The sequence below is a fragment of the Oratosquilla oratoria genome, chromosome 30, assembly GCF_046742065.1.
Source record: "Oratosquilla oratoria isolate Oo_2021 chromosome 30, ASM4674206v1, whole genome shotgun sequence".
Lineage (NCBI taxonomy): Eukaryota > Metazoa > Arthropoda > Malacostraca > Stomatopoda > Squillidae > Oratosquilla > Oratosquilla oratoria.
Window position 1 is genome coordinate 7649482 of NC_134806.1, and position 19716 is coordinate 7669197.

Sequence of the window (19716 nt, forward strand, 5' to 3'; positions counted from 1 at the left end):
CCACCACTAATCACCGGTAACTTTAATAAAATATGAAACAAGTACAATCGAATAGGAGTGGGCATACCTTGCCCACCGTGTATAATTCATGAATGTATAAAGAATGGAAACGAGTGAATGTAGTCCTGCAAAAAATAGTAATAGGATTTGGATATATATAGATTAAGTAAAGAGATAAAAGAGAGAGGCCTGTTACTAGAACCTAAACATTTGGTGTTTGATCCAAAATGAACATACGTAGCCCTTGTTAAATAACGAAGATTAACATACGTTTTTTGTAAATTCATGGAAAACAATTAAAAGTAGTGTTCTAAAATTACATAAGAAAACTGATAAACGATCTTACATCCACGTACCTCCTTATTGTACCTGTTTTCTTATATTTCTTATGTCTTTTTATACTGTTATGAATTTAAATATTATTTAAGGCCATTAAATGATCCTTATTTTGTTTAATCAACACTTTTAATTATGGAAAGTTGTTACGTGATCAATCATGATTCCTCCGTTACGATACCTAAGAGATTGTGATTCATGCATTTAGGTTTTACCAATCCACTGTATCCCTCCTTCATATGTAAACAGTGGGAATGACCGGGTGTGCTATTTGTGTGTGACAGCTATACAGGCCAAGTGTAAGTAATTATATAATTCAAGCTAAATAATGTGAATAATTTCGTAGATAACACGATAAAAACGAGATATAACTGATTCTTGATATTCCTTTCCCACTCAAGAATGTCAATGTTGTTGAGGAACGAAGTCTGGTTTGACATTTGGGAAATGTTTCCGCAAATTATTAATAGATTTAAGATTAGTTTTTTCTGTAGATACAAAACGAAAGAACATGCAGTTCTTTGCATGTACGACCAATAGAACGATGGGGTGGTGGTGAATATTACAATTGAAGTTTACTGGAAGAGGCCTTATGTGGCCTGTGACTCCAGTCACCAGTGTGGCAGCCTGATTTCTAGTATGGTGTTGGCCGCGTGCAGTGTTAATTTGTGCTCTATAGTTAAATATTTGCTCTTGATCCTCCCAGAATTTGTCTAGCCTTGCCTCAAACTTTTTGACTGAGTCTGCATTTACTAGCTAGATCAATATGAAAATGGAATTCCTGATATTTGAGCTGAAGTAGTTCTCATGGGATGCAAAAAGTCGCTATGAGTATAATGCAATTTGAATTATCCATCTAGCTGTCCTAGTTCTCGAGATATTGCATTTTGAATGGAATTAAATCTGGCCTATTTTGTCCGAGGAAATCGGGCCGAAACGTGCGGTCTGACTAATCGCCGATCAAACGTATACAATGACGGTTTTTACTGACAGGCACAATTTTATATAAAAAATAGCATATGGTTGCATTATTTGACCTATTTTCTATAAGATGTGTGATTTCCATGCAATCTGATCATAGAATTATGTTTTTATCTTCTGTAAAATTACTCACCACAGCTACCAATTTCGTCAAATTACATGAAAATCACACATTTTAAAGAAAATAGTTTGAATAATTCAATTATATGCAAGCTATTACACTAAATAACCCAATAGTAACAAACTTAATAGTGTAGTTTGATCCATATCACCAGTGATCATAGCTAGCGGGCAGGACGAATCGTAGCTGTGGTCCGTAATATTACGGAGGATGAAAACGTAACTTCTCTGATCAAATTACATGAAAATCACACATTTTAAAGGAAATATTTTAAATAATTCAACTATAAGTCTATTACACTAATAACATAATAGTAAGAAACTTAATAGAGTGAAGTTTGGTCCATACCACCAGTGATAGATAAGATGGCGGGATGGATGTTGATTTTGTTGTCCGATAATCCGACCCGATAGAAAAAAACTAATTAAAACCACCGATTTCTCAGCTCTACCGTAACACGCTGCCTTTATTTTGGTATTAGAATAATCCGCGATACTAGTAGTTTTGGTTAATTATGGTCAGTTGCCCGCACGATAAATTTGTTAGCTCATTTTTTACGTTGAAACATATACCAATTTTCGATCTACTGCTGAATGCAGGCCGCCATGTTTATCTTATGTTTTTATTGACCGACATGTAACTGATGATGTGAATGTTTGAAATTTACTACGATCGTAGTAAATACACTCACACAACATTTTTATTAATTAAATTTCCCGCGGTATGTAAATTTGGCCGTTTGAATGGCGTGCGCATAAAATGACACGCTATTGTGCTCGTCATCGACGGTGGCGCCTCTGGTGGTGTTTGACCTACCTACATTTACCACCCACTCTGGCAGCTCATTTCAATTATTAATGACTATTGTTAAAGGAGTACTTTCTCAGGTCCAACTGTGCTCTTGGCTTTGATATTTTATAATTTTCCAACTATTTCCCCTTGTACTGGACCCCTCTCTAAATTCAAAGATACCCTTAGTGCAGTCTCTATCATATACTCCAGTGACAATTTTGTAGGTCTCAATTTGGTCCCCCCAGGATCTCCTGTACGCCAAGGTGGGCAAGTTCAACTTGCTCAGTCTCTCTTCGTAAGTTAACTCCTTGAGGTATGACATTGATTTAGTAGCTCTCTGCTGTACATTCTCCACAGCCTCCAAATCCATCACCAGATGGGGACACCATACTGGTTTGGCATACTCCAAGTGTAGATACAGGCGCATCAGCTCGTGGCGCCACTATCGCACATATTAGGTACGGGCACAAAATTTTCATTTTTTTTAACTCTTAAATTATTGTTGCACATGAAAGGCAATTTTATTAGAAACAAAATGCTTTTTAAATTTTTGAAATAGCTCAAAAAATAAGTGAGATACGATTTTTTAAATTATTTGTTTAGCCCGCATTTTTGGCTGGACTTCACCATAGCAAAATGTTAGAATTAAGGGTGGTCATTTGTAAAGATTTTGGTAAAGAAATACACGTTAACTCTAAACCACTGGTCCAATTTTATTAAAATTCGGAATACTTGGGTTTTAAGGATCAACAAATCACATGAGTATGTCAAAAACAATGCAAGACATCTCCATCATACCATATTTGCCTTTTCATGGCAACCATGAAGTTGTCAATTTTCAGATTATCATAAATAAAATCCAAACCCCTGGCCCAACTGACATGCAACTTGGCATTTCTAGGTTTTATGGGTCAATAAAACACCTGAGCATGTCAATAACATTGCAGGACCTTCTTCTGACACCATTCTTACAAATATCTATCACGTTGCCATGGCAACTGTTGTCAATATAGAAATAATCAATAAAATCCAAACCGTTGGCCCAACTGACATGCAACTTGGCTTGCACAGGTTTTATGGGTCCAAAAATATCCTGAGCATGTCAAAAACAATGCAGGACTTTCCTCTTACACCGTTCTTACTGACACCTATCACGTTGCCATGGCAACAATATGTCGAATAGGCATCTAAGCTTCAAGAAACTTAGATTGCACAACTGCGCTATTACCAACGATTTCAAAGTTGCTCATATCCGGTAGAATAGAGGCTAATAAACAACATTATTACATTCAATATTATATGATTTAGTTTCTTGCCTTTACACTTTTACTCGGAAAACTAATTTGCCAAGGCTAATATAAAAAATTGCGTTGAAACCGGCAAGAATTAGTAAAGTTTTGAAGAACGGCATAAACTTGTTTAACAACAAGATAATTTTAATACCCTGTGGATGTGCTGAACGCTCCAAGCATTCAAACTAAGCCAACCAAAAATCAAAATCCAACGGGGCGCAAAAGATGGCGATATCGGCGCCGCGCATGGTTTCGCGCGTTACCATATGCCTACATGTGATGACCCTAAGCTCAAACATGAAGTGATCAACGATCTTAAGCTTCTCATTTCCGGGAGAAAATAAGTTGATAAACATGTTTATATAAATTAAAATAATATTTAGTGATGCATTACCGTAATATTTTTACTCGAAAAACTATGTTGCCAAGTTTGATAACCAAATTTCCGTTTAAATCGCTGGGCATACATTTGCAAAACAACAAGGTAATTTGAATATCTTGCGCATGCGCTGAACGCAGCAAGCATTCAAACCAAGCTAAACAAAAGCTAGTGGGCCGCAAAAAATGGCGATGTAAACAGTACATGGTCGACAGTGGCGCTGCGCGTGGATTCGCGCGTACCTACACATATACTGTTTACAACGCAATCTTTTGTGACCCATTTAAATAAGTATGTCTCAGTTTGAATGCTTGCATCTTTCAGCGCATGCACAGGGTATTCAAATTATCTTGTTGTTGTACAAGTGTATGCCCAATTCTTCAAATACAAATTTTTTTTCACTGATTTAAATGGAAGTTTGGTTATTAACCTCGGCAAAATAGTTTTCCAAGTATAGTCGAACCTCGAAAGCCCGGACTAATTGGGGGGAAGGGTAGTCCGGTCATGCCAAATGTCCGGTCATCAAAAATATCGCCCTAATACCCGTAGATTTTCATAGCGGTATACGTATAGGTAATGTATGATATGGCATAGAAACACATAAGAATAATACTCTAACACTGTAATAATAACAATACTGTAATAATAATGCTATAATACTAATAATTCTGTAATAATAACTGTAATACAGGCATGTAAATATACTGTATATACAGTGTACTGTACTGTATTTTTTATTACGTACACTGTAAATATCGGAAGGTATGCACGCGGGACAGTGGTGGTGGCCAGGGTTGCCGCGTTTTCTACACTGCCGTGTAGAATGGGAGTGTTGCCATACCGGGGCATACATTTTTCTCGGGCGTGTGCAGACTTTCATAGCAAGATATACTTGTCAAACTTTGACAAAATGTTGGTTCTAGTTTTTTTTATTCTTGAATGTATATAAGGCCCCCATGTCCTAACATATTCAGTAAGATATACTTTTTTTTTATATTATTATCGCTAAAAGAAAGCTGAAACTTTAGCATAGAATTTTTTCAACACGTTAAAAACGTATCTTTTGGGGTATAATATTTTATAAGTAACACAATTACCAATAAAAGTCATATTTTGATGTACCATTTATTATTTGATAAATAGTTTTATGATTTTTAAACAAAAGTTTGAGTTTTTGAATGTTTTTAACAGCCCGCTGATATGTAAAAAAAAATTCCTCATGTCCTTGTGCAGTTGCCACGTGCCGCTATTTTACTACGTTTTGGTACAAAATTCTACGAAACGGCAGCCCTGGTGGCGGCTTGACTGGTCTGGGTTTGAGTACACGTGTACGGCCGTCGCTACCACCTACCGGACAAATAGGGAACTTTGCTTGAAAAGTCCGCCCTTTGTTTATTTCGACCGGTCATATGAGGGTCCGGGCTTTCGAGGTTCGACTGTAAAACTATTAAGGTAAGGCCTCAATAAAGCATATTGTAAATTAAATAGACATGTTTTTTAACCTATTTTCTCCCGGAAATGAGAAGCTTAAGATTGTTGGTTAATCAACATTTGAGCTTTATTGTAATACATGTAGGCATATAGTCATGTGCAAAACCATGCGCGGCGCCGCTATCGCCATCTTTTGCGCCCCATTGGATTTTGATTTTGTTTGACTTAGTTTGAATGCTTGGAGTGTTCAGCGCATTGGCAGGGTATTAAAATTATCTTGTTAAACAAGTGTATGCCCAGTTCTTCAAAACTTTACTAATTCTTACCGATTTCAACGCAGTTTTTGATATTAGCATTGGCAAATTAGTTTTCCAAGTAAAAATCTAAAGGCAAGAAACTAAAATATATAATATTGAATGTAATAATGTTGTTTATTAGCCTCTATTCTACCGGATATGAGCAACTTTGAAATCGTTGGTAATAGTGCAGCTGTGCAATCTAAGAATCTTGAAGCTTAGATGCCTACTCGACATATTGTTGCCATGGCAACGTGATAGGTGTCAGTAAGAACGGTGTAAGAGGAAAGTCCTGCATTGTTTTTGACATGCTCAGGAGATTTGTTGACCCATAAAACCTTCACATGCCAAGTTGCATGTCAGTTGGGCCAGCGGTTTGGATTTTATTGATTATTTCTAAATTGACAACAGTTGCCATGGCAACATGATAGATATTAGTAAGAACAGTATAAAAGGAAGGTCCTTCATTGTTTTTGACATGCTCAGGAGATTTGTTAACCCATAAAACCTTCACATGTCAAGTTGCATGTCAGTTGGGCAAGTGGTTTGGATTTTATTGATTATTTCTAAATTGACAACAGTTGCCATGGCAACATGATAGGTGTTAGTAGGAATGGTATAAGAAGAAAGTCCTGCAATGTTAATGACATGCTCAGGTGATTTGTTGACCCATAAAACCTTCACATGTCAAGTTGCATGTCAGTTGGGCCAGGGGTTTAGATTTGATTGATTATTTCTAAATTGACAACAGTTGCCATGGCAACATGATAGATGTTAGTAAGAATGGTATAAGAAGAAGGTCCTGCAATGTTAATGACATCTTCAGGTGATTTGTTGACCCATAAAACCTTCACATGTCAAGTTGCATGTCAGTTGTGCCAGTGGTTTGGATTTGATTGATTATTTCTAAATTGACAACAGTTGCCATGGGAACATGATAGATGTTAGTAGGAATGGTATAAGAAGAAGGTCCCGCAATGTTAATGACATGCCCAAGTGATTTGTTGACCCATGAAACCTTCACATGCCAAGTTGCATGTCAATTGGGCCAGCAGTTTGGATTTTATTGATGATAATCTGAAAATTGACAACTTAATAGTTGCTATGAAAAGGCAAATATTGTATGATGGAGATGTCACACATTCTTTTTAACATGCTCATGTGATTTGTTGATCCATAAAACCCAAGTATTCAAAATTTCAATAAAATTGGACCAGTGGTTTGGAGTTTGTGTGTATTTCTTTACCATAATCTTTACAAATTACCACCCTTAATTCTAACATTTTATGGTAAAGTCTAGCCAAAAATGTGGAATTAAAAATTGCATATCCCTTATTTTTTAAGCTATTTGAAAAATTTAAAAAGCATTTTGTTTCTAATAAAATTGCCTTTCATATGCAACAATAATTTAAGGATTAAACAAAATTGAAAATTTTGTGCCCGTATCTACCAAGTGCGGCCTTACTAGAGCCGTGTACAGAGACTTGAGAATGTTTGGTTCTAGATGTTGGAAGTTTCCTTCTGATTAGCCCTTCTATCATATTGGCTTTGTTGATCTTTTCTGCCAAGTGGCTGGAGAAACTTAGTTTATCATCTATGATCACCCCTATGTCTTTTTCATTTCTTGTCTTGCTGATGTTACCATACAAGCTATAACCCTTCTCTTCCACCGTGGTCCTCCCTATCCTCATAAACTTGCTCTTCTCAGGATGAAAACTTAGGAGCCACCTCTCTCTCCATTCTTTGAGTTCGTCCAGGTCCCACTGTAACCTATCACAGTCTTCAATGCCTTGTATTGTCCTGTATATCTTAATGTCATCTGCATATAGAAACACTTTACTTCCATTCACTGCTGCTTCTGGCAGGTCATTGATGAATATTACAAAGAGCGTGGGGCCAAGAACAGAGCCCTGCGGGACTCCGCTTGTTACTTCCTTCCATCTAGAAGCCTCTCCATTTATCAACACCCTCTGTTTTCTCCCTGTTAGAAAGTTCTGGATCCATCTTAATATTTTACCTTCTACCCTGTAGCTTGATATTTTTTCCATCAGACATTTATGTGGTACTTGGTCGAAGGCTTTCATAAAGTCCAAATATACCATATCCACAGCCAACCCTTCATCCATTGCCTCAGTCCAGTCATTCAGTACTTTGATTAACTGTAATGTAGTTGATCTCCCAGAAATGAAGCCAAACTTTTTCTTAATAAATAACTTATTCTCCTTCGTATGTCTAATTATCTCCTCCCGCAACAGTGCCTCCATAACCTTTCCTAGGACACTTGTTAGGCTGACAGGTCTGTAGTTACCTGGATCACATTTGTTGCCTTTCTTGTAGATGGCCGTGACATTGGTAATACACCAGTCCTCGGGTACCACTCTGTCCTGCAATGAGCTGTTTTATATTATTCTCAGGGGTTCCAGTAAGTCTTCCATCAGTTCCTTAATTACCCTTGGATGTATCCCATCGGGTCTGGGTGATTTGTTCCTCTCGAGCTTTTGCAGGGCATTCCTTATTTTGTCTACAGTGATTTCCATACTATCCAGTGTTGTTGCCTCCCTTATAGCCACCCTAGGTGGATCTTCATCTGATTCATGTATGAAAACCCTTGAGAATTGCTCTGAGAGTATGTCAGCCTTTTCCTTTGGAGTTCTTTCTTATTTTCATACAGTTCTCCAATGCGGGCCTTTGTTCTCATCTTTGATGTTACATACTTCCAGAACACTTTCGGATTCTCCTTCACATACCTTGCTATTTCCCTCTCTTGATTTCACAGCATTCCTAGTTTGTCTTCTGACTTGGTTATTGACTCTTCTGTACTCTCTTTCTGTGTCCTGGTATCTCCTGTTTAGTGTTCTGTCATTTTCCTGTTTCATTTTCTTCAATTTTTCCCACATTCTTTGTTTCCTTTTAATCTTAGCCTGTAGTTTTCTGGTCATTGGTAGGTTTTCATTTATTCTTGTACTATTATTATTTACCCCTCTAATATGTTTCCTGGGAACACCTTCCTCAATCACTTCATGTAATTTATTGGTGAATTTCTTCCACATTTCCTCTGTACCCAAGTCCTGTAGATACTGATTCCAGTCAATTTCAAGCCTCTTTTTCATGAGCTGATAGTCTGCCTTCTCATACATATAGATTTGTCGCTTATTGGTATCCATCTGCTCCTGAGTGTCACAAGTGAACAGAATGCTTGCATGATCACTTTTTTCCAGCAGGCTTTTTACACTGATTTCTCCAATTATTATTTCATCATTAGTAAATATTAGGTCTAGTGTGTTTCCAGTGTTGTCCCCTCTTTTCTGGCGATATCAAGTATATGTTGGGTAAAAAAGCAATCTCTCACTTTCTCAATGAATTGACTATTGTAATCCATGTAACTAGATTCTGTTGTATAGTTGCTCCAATTGATGTTAGGAAGGTTGAAGTCCCCTAGTAGTAGTTTATATTGCACATTCATATCACTGACTTCCTGCATCAGTTGGAGCAGGCCAGCATTATTGCTTTCATCACTGTTTGGGCTTCTGTATATAGATATGACCATTAATTTCTCATTTCCGCATTCTATCAGTACGCCACAGTATTCACAGTACAGTAAAAGCCCTTGTATCCGGCACCAATGGGGCCGAAGACGTACCGGATACGAGAAAATGCCGGATACGGGAAGGGATATTTGAAAAATACATTTATTTACATTGTTCTTTTACTTATTAATAGATCTTAATTCACTTTAATAATAAACACATCCACATATCTATATATTGTAAATTCTATCAGTATAGAGTAAATCCAATCAATATACATCAGTTATAATCATCACAGGATCACCAGTTGTCTTATTCATCATCTGATAATTTTACGACGGAGTTGTGAATGGCCGCGTTCAGTGTTGGTGGCTGAGAGGGTGCGTTCACCTCTACACTCGAATTTTCTTTCACTAAACTTTTTGTTCCAACTTTCATAAAATATATGATGTCTCTGCTTAGAATTTTTTCCTCTTTGTTTGTGCACTGTTCTGCAAATTTCACAAACACTGCTAGACCCTTCGCTGCATCCTTCCACGACACTTTCATCTCAGGGTCGTCTTCTTCACTATCTGCCTCTGTCGTTTTCGCGTGTTCATCGGGAAGTGATTGTAAAATTTCATCATCACTAAGTGAGAATGTTGCTGCTCGGTCACTGTCCATATCTACACACGCTTGTATCACTTCGTCACTAATGCAAAGTTTAGCGCGACAACCCATCTTTCAATTCTTTCACCACCGATTCTTTCTTGGCGATGGAAAACCCTCAAATTTCTTATTCCCTTCCTGACCTTCAAACATTATTTTCGGATATGATTTTCTCCAACATCGCATTAAAGTTTGTTGTTTTTCATCCTCCCAAGCTAGCGATTCCATAAAAATAGCGTCTTTAACATTAAGCCCACGTTGGAATTCGGAAATGCTACCGTCCTAACAATAAACTAGTTTGTGCATAGAACTTTTCCGATAATTCATTTTAAAGTTTTGAATCACTCCTTGATCCATGGGCTGGATCACACTCGTTACGTTCGGCGGTAAATACACAACAGAAATATTTCCATTGCTCAGTTCCTCAGCTGGTGGATGTGCTTTACTGTTGTCGAGTAGGAGAATAAATTTGCTGTCCTCTAGAAGCCTTTTCCTTTTCAAATTTTCTTTCACTGATGGGACAAACACATGCTTGAGCCAGTTCATGAATGTTTCTGAGTCCATCCATGCGTTATTTTGTGGGCGATAATCCACTGGCAAAGTATGTTAGATTTTTAAAACAATGTGGCTTCCGGTATTTTCCAACGACACACATTTTGACTTTATGGGTCCCTGCCATGTTCGTACACAGTAACACCGTCAGTCTATCCTTGCTTTGTTTGAACCTTTTGGTGGTTTCCTCTGCTTCACTGGCTAGTGTAGATGTCGGTAGACATCGGTAGAGCAGGCCGGTCTCGTCAGCGTTGTAGATCTGTTCCGGTTTCAGATCGTCTTCGGCAACCAATTTTGCAAACCTATGACAGAAAGGAGGAAAGAAAAGTGAAAAAATGAATATATATATAAATGCACTATGCATCCGTGTATGCGAGAGATAAATTGAAATATGAGATGCGAATCTTTACCATGAAGGCATAGGTTAATTAACGTACCTGTCTATAAGCTCCTCTGCAAAAGGTAAATCAGCAGATTTTGCTTCCCCAAACACATCAAGACGACGTATTCTATGGCGATTCTTGAATCTTTTAAGTCACCCATCTGAGAACTGGCACGATTCTCCAATTGGCATCTTTTCAGCAAAATCTTTGGCTTTTTCTTGCAGTGTTGGGCCTAATATAGCTGCACCTTCAGACATTTTAAGACAAAACCACTCGTACAACACTTTGTCCAGCATTTCCACACGTTTGTGTTGTAGAGTGTGGTGATTTTCTGCAGCTTCAGGCGTGTCACTCAACTTCGCAAACTCTCTTAGCTTTTTGGATTGGGCCTTGATATCATAAATAGTAGACGATCCAATGCCGTATTCTTCCGTTAGTGTTTTTCTATTTTCGCCTTTCTTCAATCTTCTGCATATGTCCACCTTTTGCTTAAGTGAAAGCTCCACACTTTCCTCTTCTCAACTTTGGGCATGATAAAATAGAGTTGGCTAACATGTGCACGGAGGTGGCTAACACGTGGTGGGAGAAGTGAATGGGACTGAGAAGCCCTGGTGGCGGCGAGAGCAACTACAACCACGCGCAGGGATTTTAAACACACCCGGGAAATTTAAATTTATCTATTTTTTGTATACGTCTATCTTTATCACAATTTTTCGGATTTCGTGAAAAATATGCCGGTTATTTGAAGTGCCGGATACAAGAGGGCCGGATACGAGGGCTTTTACTGTATTTGGTTTTCAGATCGACTAGATTAAACTTTGTACCTTTCTTAACATAGATAATAAGTCCCCTTCCTATGTTATTATGTAAGTTCAATAAGATTGTATCCTTCCAAGTTATATTCTGCATTGGTCCTTTCATATCTAAAAATTTTTGGTTTGACCTCCTGCAGAGCTATGATATGAGGTGTATTTTCCAATTCACTTATTCTATTACTTTTATCAAAATTAAATATATCCACATTCCTGTTTACACTGTTTACACTTTTGCAAGGATTCCCTCCAAATTTTTGTTTGGAAGTTCCCTGGTTTTGACTACCCTTCGTTTCCATGGGGGGGCCAACCACTGTGTGTTTGCCTTTCCCCGCTGCTATCAAGTTTTTTGCCTCTCCATAATTTTACCTCCTGTTCCCTCTCCCTCTTGTTGAGATCATGTGCCAACCTCACATTCTCATATTCCATGTTGCCCTGCAATCTTTTTACATTTCTGAATATACAGGTTTTCATTGAGTTGTCATGTTGCTTTATAAGAAGAGGCCTTGGCTTGTTACCGGTTTGTTTACCCATCCTATACACTCTAAACAGCCTGTCCTGGTGTTATTTTTCATTACATGTTACAAGTAGCTTCTTGACAAATTCCCTGTCGTGTTCAATTCTTTCTTTATCTCCATTTGCTGTAGATTCAGGTGCCCCATATATCACAAAATTATTTTCTCTCTCCCTCAAATCACTGATTTCCTGATAGAAGGTTTCACTTAATCCTCAACTTACGCCTCCAGTGTTTCTGTTTTCCTTTGAGGTATCCACCACACTATCCTCCTTTACTATATCACATGATGCAATTTTTCCCTCTAAATTTATTACTTTAGTCTCTAGGGTCCCTAATCTGCTATCCAAAAATTTTCTGTCTTCAGTGCTCTTGCCAGTTATTTCCCTGACTTTAATAGCCTTTGCTTCTAAGTCCCCCACTTTGTTGTCCAATTCCTTTTTTCTTTCTTGGTCAACTTTTATTGCTTTTTTGATTTCATTAACTATAAATTCTAGTTTATCTTGTCTCTTTCCCATTTCACTATGTTGTTTCTCTATTTTACTCATTCTCCTGTGTAATTTGGAACACCCCCTCTTACAATATTTACAACTCCATAGCAGTTGTTCCCCAACCTCCTTCACCATAAATTTGTAAATTTCCTCTGACATATTTTCACATTTGATATGAAACCATGCCTCACAGATCTCACATGCTATGGCTTTGTCATTATCCTTTACCAATGTTCTTGATTTTTCATCTTTTTGTTCCTCATTTGTGCTTGCCCGAGTTTTATTTTTGTTGTCCGTCATAATTGTTCCAGTTTTGTTGTTGTTGTCCGCCATATATGTTCCAGTCGTTCCACCAGCCCCTTTAATCTTGTCTTTATTATGCCTTCACCACCTTCTGATCCTTATTTATTTCACTTTCCGGGTAGCCACTGCACTTTCATAAACTAAATTTACCACAAATATTTCCTATTTAACTTGTTTATTCCCAATGAAAGTCCAAAAAACTCAGGACTCGATAGCACAACACCACAATACATGGAAGGCTAGTCGGTAAATGTATTGGTCCCCAGGAGGGGTCAGTGTAACTGCCCTTTTTACCTGGTACACTGGATGCTTCTGAAGGGGGGGACCCTACCTATTTGTCATGTTATAATTAGATGTATTATGCCTTATATACTTTTATTGTTGTTTCTGATTGATACATATGCATTTACTTTATAAAAAAAATCAACTTATATGTAGTAAACATAATTGTGATCAAATCATCAAATGCCTATGTAGCAGCTATGCAAAAACCATGGTACATTGGGGTGGTTATACTAAATGCCATCCAAAGCCGTCCAATTCTAAATTAAGCCATCTTTTTTCATCATAATGCCTTTAAATGGTGTATTCTTCAATTTACAGCAAGTATACCTAATTTCAGCGAGTTTGGTTGAAGATTGATAAAGTTATCTGCACCGATACTAAAGACCAGCTTACCGTCCAACTAACTGTTGGGAGCCTCACTAATTACCGACAAAACTGACAAAAACCCGACAAATCCCAAACAAGGACGGTTTTTGCTCAAATGCACAATTCTATATACAGTATATGGTTGCATTATTTGACATATTTTCTTTAAAATGTGTGACTTACATGTAATTTGATCCAAGAGAAGTCCCATTCCTAGCCTCTGCAAAATTACCCACCACAGCTATGCATACCGTCTGACTCACTAAATACCGACAAAACCCGAACAAGGACGGTTTTTGCTCAAATGCACATTTTTATATAAAAAATTAGCATATGGTTGCATCATTTGAACTAATTTCTTTAAAATGTGTGATTTCCATGTAATATGATCAAAGAGAAGTTACATTTTTATCCTCTGCAAAATTACCCACCACAGCTACGATTCGTCCAGCCCGCCATCTATGATCACTGGTGGTATGGATCAAATTACACTCTATTAAGTTTCTTACTATTGTGTTATTAGTGTAATAGATTGCATATAGTTGAATTATTTCAATTATTTTCTTTAAAATGTGTTATTTTCATGTAATTTGACCAAAGAGAAGTTGTGTTTTAGCCTCAGCAAAATGACTGACCACAACTACGAATATTGTAACAAATTAGCATATGGTTACATTATTTGATCTATTTTCTTTAGAATGTGTAATGCCCATGTAATTTGATCAAAGAGAAGTTACGTTTTTATCCTCTGCAAAATTACCGACCACAGCTATGAATACCGTCCGATTCATTAATAGCCGACCAGTGTCGACCAAACCCGAACAAGGACGGTTTTTGCTGAAATGCATGATTTTATATAAAAAATTAGCATATGGTTGCATTATTTGACCCATTTTTTTTTTATTAAATGTGTGATTTCCATTTATTTGATCAAAGAGAAGTTACGTTTTTATCCTCTGCAAAATTACCGACCACAGCTATGATTCATCCAGCCTGACATCTATGATCACTGGTGATATTCATCTGACCCGACAATAACATTTGAAAAATCAACTGACGAAGCTGTTACCTCTTCAACCAAACTCGCTGAAATTAGGTATACTTATTGTAAATTGAAGAATACACCATTTAAAAGCATTATGATGAAAAAAGATGGCTTAATTTAGAATTGGATGGCTCTGGACGGCATTTAGTATGACCCACATTGGGGTGTTTACTTGGGGTGACCTGATGTACCAATCTATCATGTTAGTATCAAATATATTGTGGCTTATATACTTTTATTGTTGTTGTTGTTGTTGTTGTCGTTCCCTAGACTGTCTGTCCGAGCAGTCCCGTCTCCCCAAGGAAGGCCACAGCCGAGACTGGGTTTTCCCACAAATCCTTTATAGAGTGTATGTTGTGTTGTTTGCGTGCATGATTGTGTATAATGCAGTCTTCCATTATGTGTTGTATGGTATGGGGTGAAGTGTTACATCCTGGGCAGCTGTTCACAACACGGTCGTCCAGCCTCCTCTGGTAGCTTAGAAGTGCTGGGTGGTGACCGCATCGCAGTCTGGCCAAGTGGACTCTGTCCTTACGTGGGAGAGAGGATTCAGAAGGGTGGATATCAGGGGGTCTGGCATGCAGCAGTGTGTTGTCTTTCAGTGTGTTAATGGAGCGGTGAGTGATATGATTATGAATATGTTTCCGGAGGCTGGTATTTGGTGGTTGTGGAGGAAGAGAAGAGAGTATCTTTGTGTAATAAAGGTCTTTGGGTGTAGTTTTAATGTTTCTTGGTGTGTGTGGGTGTTCTGCTATGTAGTGTAACGGGTGTGATGTGTTTGTGGTGGCTGCAGCAAGTGTTTGTGTGCCTCTCATGTCGAGGTGTTCCTTGACTTTGAGGACTTTTGTTTCATGGTGTAAATGGTCTGTAGGTGATGTATTTGTGCAGCCTGTAATTGTTTTTAGGGCTTTGTTTTGTATGATTTGAAGGGTGTTGTGGTGTGTCTCACTGAGATTAGGAGCCCATGCAGGACTCGCATAATTCATCACTGAGCGTATACATTGTTTGTATATTGTTATATTAGTTTCTTTGTTTTGTCCAAATGTTGTTCCAGTGATTGACTTAAGTGCGTTAAGTCTAGGTGTGCATTTGTTTTTTATGTTTGTGAGGTGTTGTTTGAAAGACATGGATGTATCGTATGTTACACCAAGAATTTTCGGTGTGTTTGTGTGTGGTATTAGAGTGTTGTTGATGTAGAGATGAGGTATGTATTTGTGTTCTTTTGTCCAGTTGGTGAGAAGTGTTGCTGTAGATTTGGTTGGAGCTATTTTGAGTCTGTTTGTGATGAACCATGTGTTGAGTGTGTCAAGGTAAGGCTGGATTATTTCTGCAGCTTTGTCTGTGTTACGATGTGTGCATGTGATTGTTATGTCGTCTGCGTAAGAAGAGATTTGTATTTCTGAGGTGTCTGGCGTGGGTAAGTCATGCATGTATAGATTAAATAATGTGGGGGATAGAACTGAGCCCTGCGGTACTCCGTTCTTAATGTTTCTGATGTGCGATGATTGGCCATTATATGACACATGAGCATTCCTGCCTGCCAGATAATTGGCCAGCCATCTTTTGGTGTTATTGTGCATGTCTGTGTTATATATTTTATTTGTTAGGTTGTGGCGGGGGATAGCATCAAAAGCTTTACTAATGTCCAATGTTATAAGAAGTGTTCTGTGGTGGGGCCTATCTGAATTGATGCCATCAAAAATTCTTTGTGTGAGGTTTGTCAGAAGAGTGTTTGTGGAGTGTAGTGGCCTAAAACCGTGTTGTGAGTCAGCAAGGGGAATATATGGTGTGACAAGTTTAAGTATTAGGCGTTCAATGACTTTAGAGGGGGTGCAGAAAAGTGTGATTGGGCGGTGCGATGATGGGATTGTTGGGTCTTTGTTCGGTTTTGGGATGGTGATTATTTTACCATGCTTCCAGATGTCGGGTATAGTGTTGTGTGAATAGCTGTAGTTTGCAATGTTTGTGAGTGCGTGTATACCTTGTGGTCCAATGTGTTTTAGGTGGATGTTGCTTATGTTATCAGGGCCACAGGCAGATGAGTGCTTGAGACTATGCATTATGAGTTTTGTCTGACTGTCTATGAAGGGTGTATAGTCTGAGTCTGTGGGAAAGTCTTTCTTACGTCGAATGGTGCGTCGGTCGTCAGGGTGAGATGTAAGATGGCTCGTCTGTGCAAAATGACGTATGAGTGCGTTTGCTTGTTGTCTGTTTGAGGGTAGATTATCTGTTGTTGTGATTATTGCTGCGTGAGAGCGTGTAGTGTTAGTGTTGGATAGTGTGATGCTGTTGAGTGTTTTGTACAATTTGCTGGTGTTTGTTTTGTGATCAAGTGTATTGATAAAGTTTTGCCAATTTTGTGTTTTTTGTTCATGTATTTTATTGGCAATCACAGTGTTTAGTGTTTGTATTTGGTCTGCTATGTTTTGAGGGATAGGTGTGGGGGTATCGTGTTTAAGTGTGTCACGTTGTCTGATGAGGCCTTGGATTTCTGGTGTGAAGTTGGGGTTGTGTGATTTTCTGTTGCCTCTAGGGATGTATCTCTTGTCTGCGTTTTGTATGATTGTATTAAAAGCGTGCACAGCATTGTTTATGTTTGTGATTGGTGTACTGTTAAGTGTTTCAAAATGTTGTTCTGTCTCTTCATTAAAGGCTTCCCAGTTAGCTCTCTTGTAATTGGTGTAAGTGTGTCTGTGGCCAGCTGGGGTGCATCTTGTTTTGGTGGTGATGATGATTGGAAGGTGGTCAGAACCAAGGGCTCCGACCACTCTCCATGATGTTGTTGGGGTTAGGCAGGGGGAGCAAAAGGTGATATCAGGAGAGGAGGGAGTGTAGAGGGCTTGGTATGGGATATGTGTATGATTATGCGTGTTGTTCATGATAGTCAATGAGTCGAGTTGAGTCTGTATATCAAGCCCTCTGTCTGTGTCGGGGTTGTCGACAAACCAGGCAGACGACTTGGCGTTGAAGTCACCACCCATGATCAGGTTGGGGATTGAGGTTAGTTGGCTGAGCTGAGGTCTGAAGGTGTTTGGAACTGTGGGGGATGATTGGGGGGGAATGTACATGTTAACTATTGTTAGTGTTGAATTGTTGCCTGTGCGGATACGAATGGATTGGGTTTCTGTTGTGTTATCTGTGGTAGGGAGGAGAATTTTGGTTGTGGCACTTGTGTCCACAAAACAGATGGAATGGTGGATCAGGGTGACGAGTCCACCGCCATTGCCGTCAGTCCGGTCTTGTCTGATGGTGGTGTAATTATGAAATGATGGTGTTTTGTGTGAGTGTCTTAATTTTGTTTCTTGTAGAATTGCAATGTGTATGTTGTGTTGTTTAAGAAAGTGTTCAAGTTCATGTTTTTTAGTGTTAATACCGTCAATGTTGTGTTGTAATATGTTGATGTTGTGTGTTTTGTATGTGTTGTATGTTGCCGTTTGGGGTTGAGGTTGGGGTGGTAGTGGGGAAGGTGTAGGATCTGGGTCAGAGGGGGGGAAAGGAGAGATCGGGGACAAAGGAAGGGGAAGTACTAATCGGGGGTAAGGGCAAGGGGAAATTGGGAGTGGGTAAGGGTGTTGGCTGTGGTTGGGGAGGTGGGATTGGGGTTACTGGAGGGCAGGTAGAACATGTCCAAGTGTTTGTGTATTGGTTTGTGTCAGCAAGTGTTGTACAAGTGAGGTGGGCCCAGTTTTTGCACATATTGCACTGAACTGAGCCCTTTGTCTGTTTGCTCGAAGTAATGGGTTTAGAGCATGTTGGGCATGTGTATTTTGTGGTGGGCCCAGGATTGCTCTCTACATCTCCGGCTAAAAGTAGAAGAAGAGGGGTGATCGCCGGAAAATGACCCCTCAGTGCAGAAAAAACGTAACATTGTGTGTTGGAAAAAAAGGATTGTGGTACTCCCCCAGGTAGGCGTAGCTCCTCCTTGGGGATCGGTGCCATCTGCGTAGAGCTGATGGCCAGGGGTAAATGCTGCTGTTTGGCCCCCAACTCTTGGGGTTGGGGGGTGGTCCCACGACGTAGACGTTGCAGCTCCAGGACCCGGATTGTTGTTGTTGTTGTTGTCGTTCCCTAGACTGTCTGTCCGAGCAGTCCCGTCTCCCCAAGGAAGGCCACAGCCGAGACTGGGTTTTCCCACAAATCCTTTATAGAGTGTATGTTGTGTTGTTTGCGTGCATGATTGTGTATAATGCAGTCTTCCATTATGTGTTGTATGGTATGGGGTGAAGTGTTACATCCTGGGCAGCTGTTCACAACACGGTCGTCCAGCCTCCTCTGGTAGCTTAGAAGTGCTGGGTGGTGACCGCATCGCAGTCTGGCCAAGTGGACTCTGTCCTTACGTGGGAGAGAGGATTCAGAAGGGTGGATATCAGGGGGTCTGGCATGCAGCAGTGTGTTGTCTTTCAGTGTGTTAATGGAGCGGTGAGTGATATGATTATGAATATGTTTCCGGAGGCTGGTATTTGGTGGTTGTGGAGGAAGAGAAGAGAGTATCTTTGTGTAATAAAGGTCTTTGGGTGTAGTTTTAATGTTTCTTGGTGTGTGTGGGTGTTCTGCTATGTAGTGTAACGGGTGTGTGATGTGTTTGTGGTGGCTGCAGCAAGTGTTTGTGTGCCTCTCATGTCGAGGTGTTCCTTGACTTTGAGGACTTTTGTTTCATGGTGTAAATGGTCTGTAGGTGATGTATTTGTGCAGCCTGTAATTGTTTTTAGGGCTTTGTTTTGTATGATTTGAAGGGTGTTGTGGTGTGTCTCACTGAGATTAGGAGCCCATGCAGGACTCGCATAATTCATCACTGAGCGTATACATTGTTTGTATATTGTTATATTAGTTTCTTTGTTTTGTCCAAATGTTGTTCCAGTGATTGACTTAAGTGCGTTAAGTCTAGGTGTGCATTTGTTTTTTATGTTTGTGAGGTGTTGTTTGAAAGACATGGATGTATCGTATGTTACACCAAGAATTTTCGGTGTGTTTGTGTGTGGTATTAGAGTGTTGTTGATGTAGAGATGAGGTATGTATTTGTGTTCTTTTGTCCAGTTGGTGAGAAGTGTTGCTGTAGATTTGGTTGGAGCTATTTTGAGTCTGTTTGTGATGAACCATGTGTTGAGTGTGTCAAGGTAAGGCTGGATTATTTCTGCAGCTTTGTCTGTGTTACGATGTGTGCA

General features: G+C 39.1%; 1 protein-coding gene across 5 annotated transcripts in view; it reads left to right on the forward strand.

Moving 5' to 3' along the window:
* The first annotated feature begins 513 nt into the window (after positions 1–513).
* LOC143041005 (lipid scramblase CLPTM1L) overlaps positions 514–19716 on the forward strand; it is a 138888-nt gene continuing 119685 nt past the window's right edge. For 2 of the 5 annotated variants that reach the window (XM_076212538.1, XM_076212539.1), the window contains exon 1: positions 526–635. The gene's annotated coding sequence lies outside the window, so the exon portion shown is untranslated. Of the gene's footprint in view, positions 636–2587; positions 2689–19716 lie in introns of all 5 variants that reach the window. The other 3 variants (XM_076212540.1, XM_076212537.1, XM_076212541.1) reach the window with 3 other exon arrangements.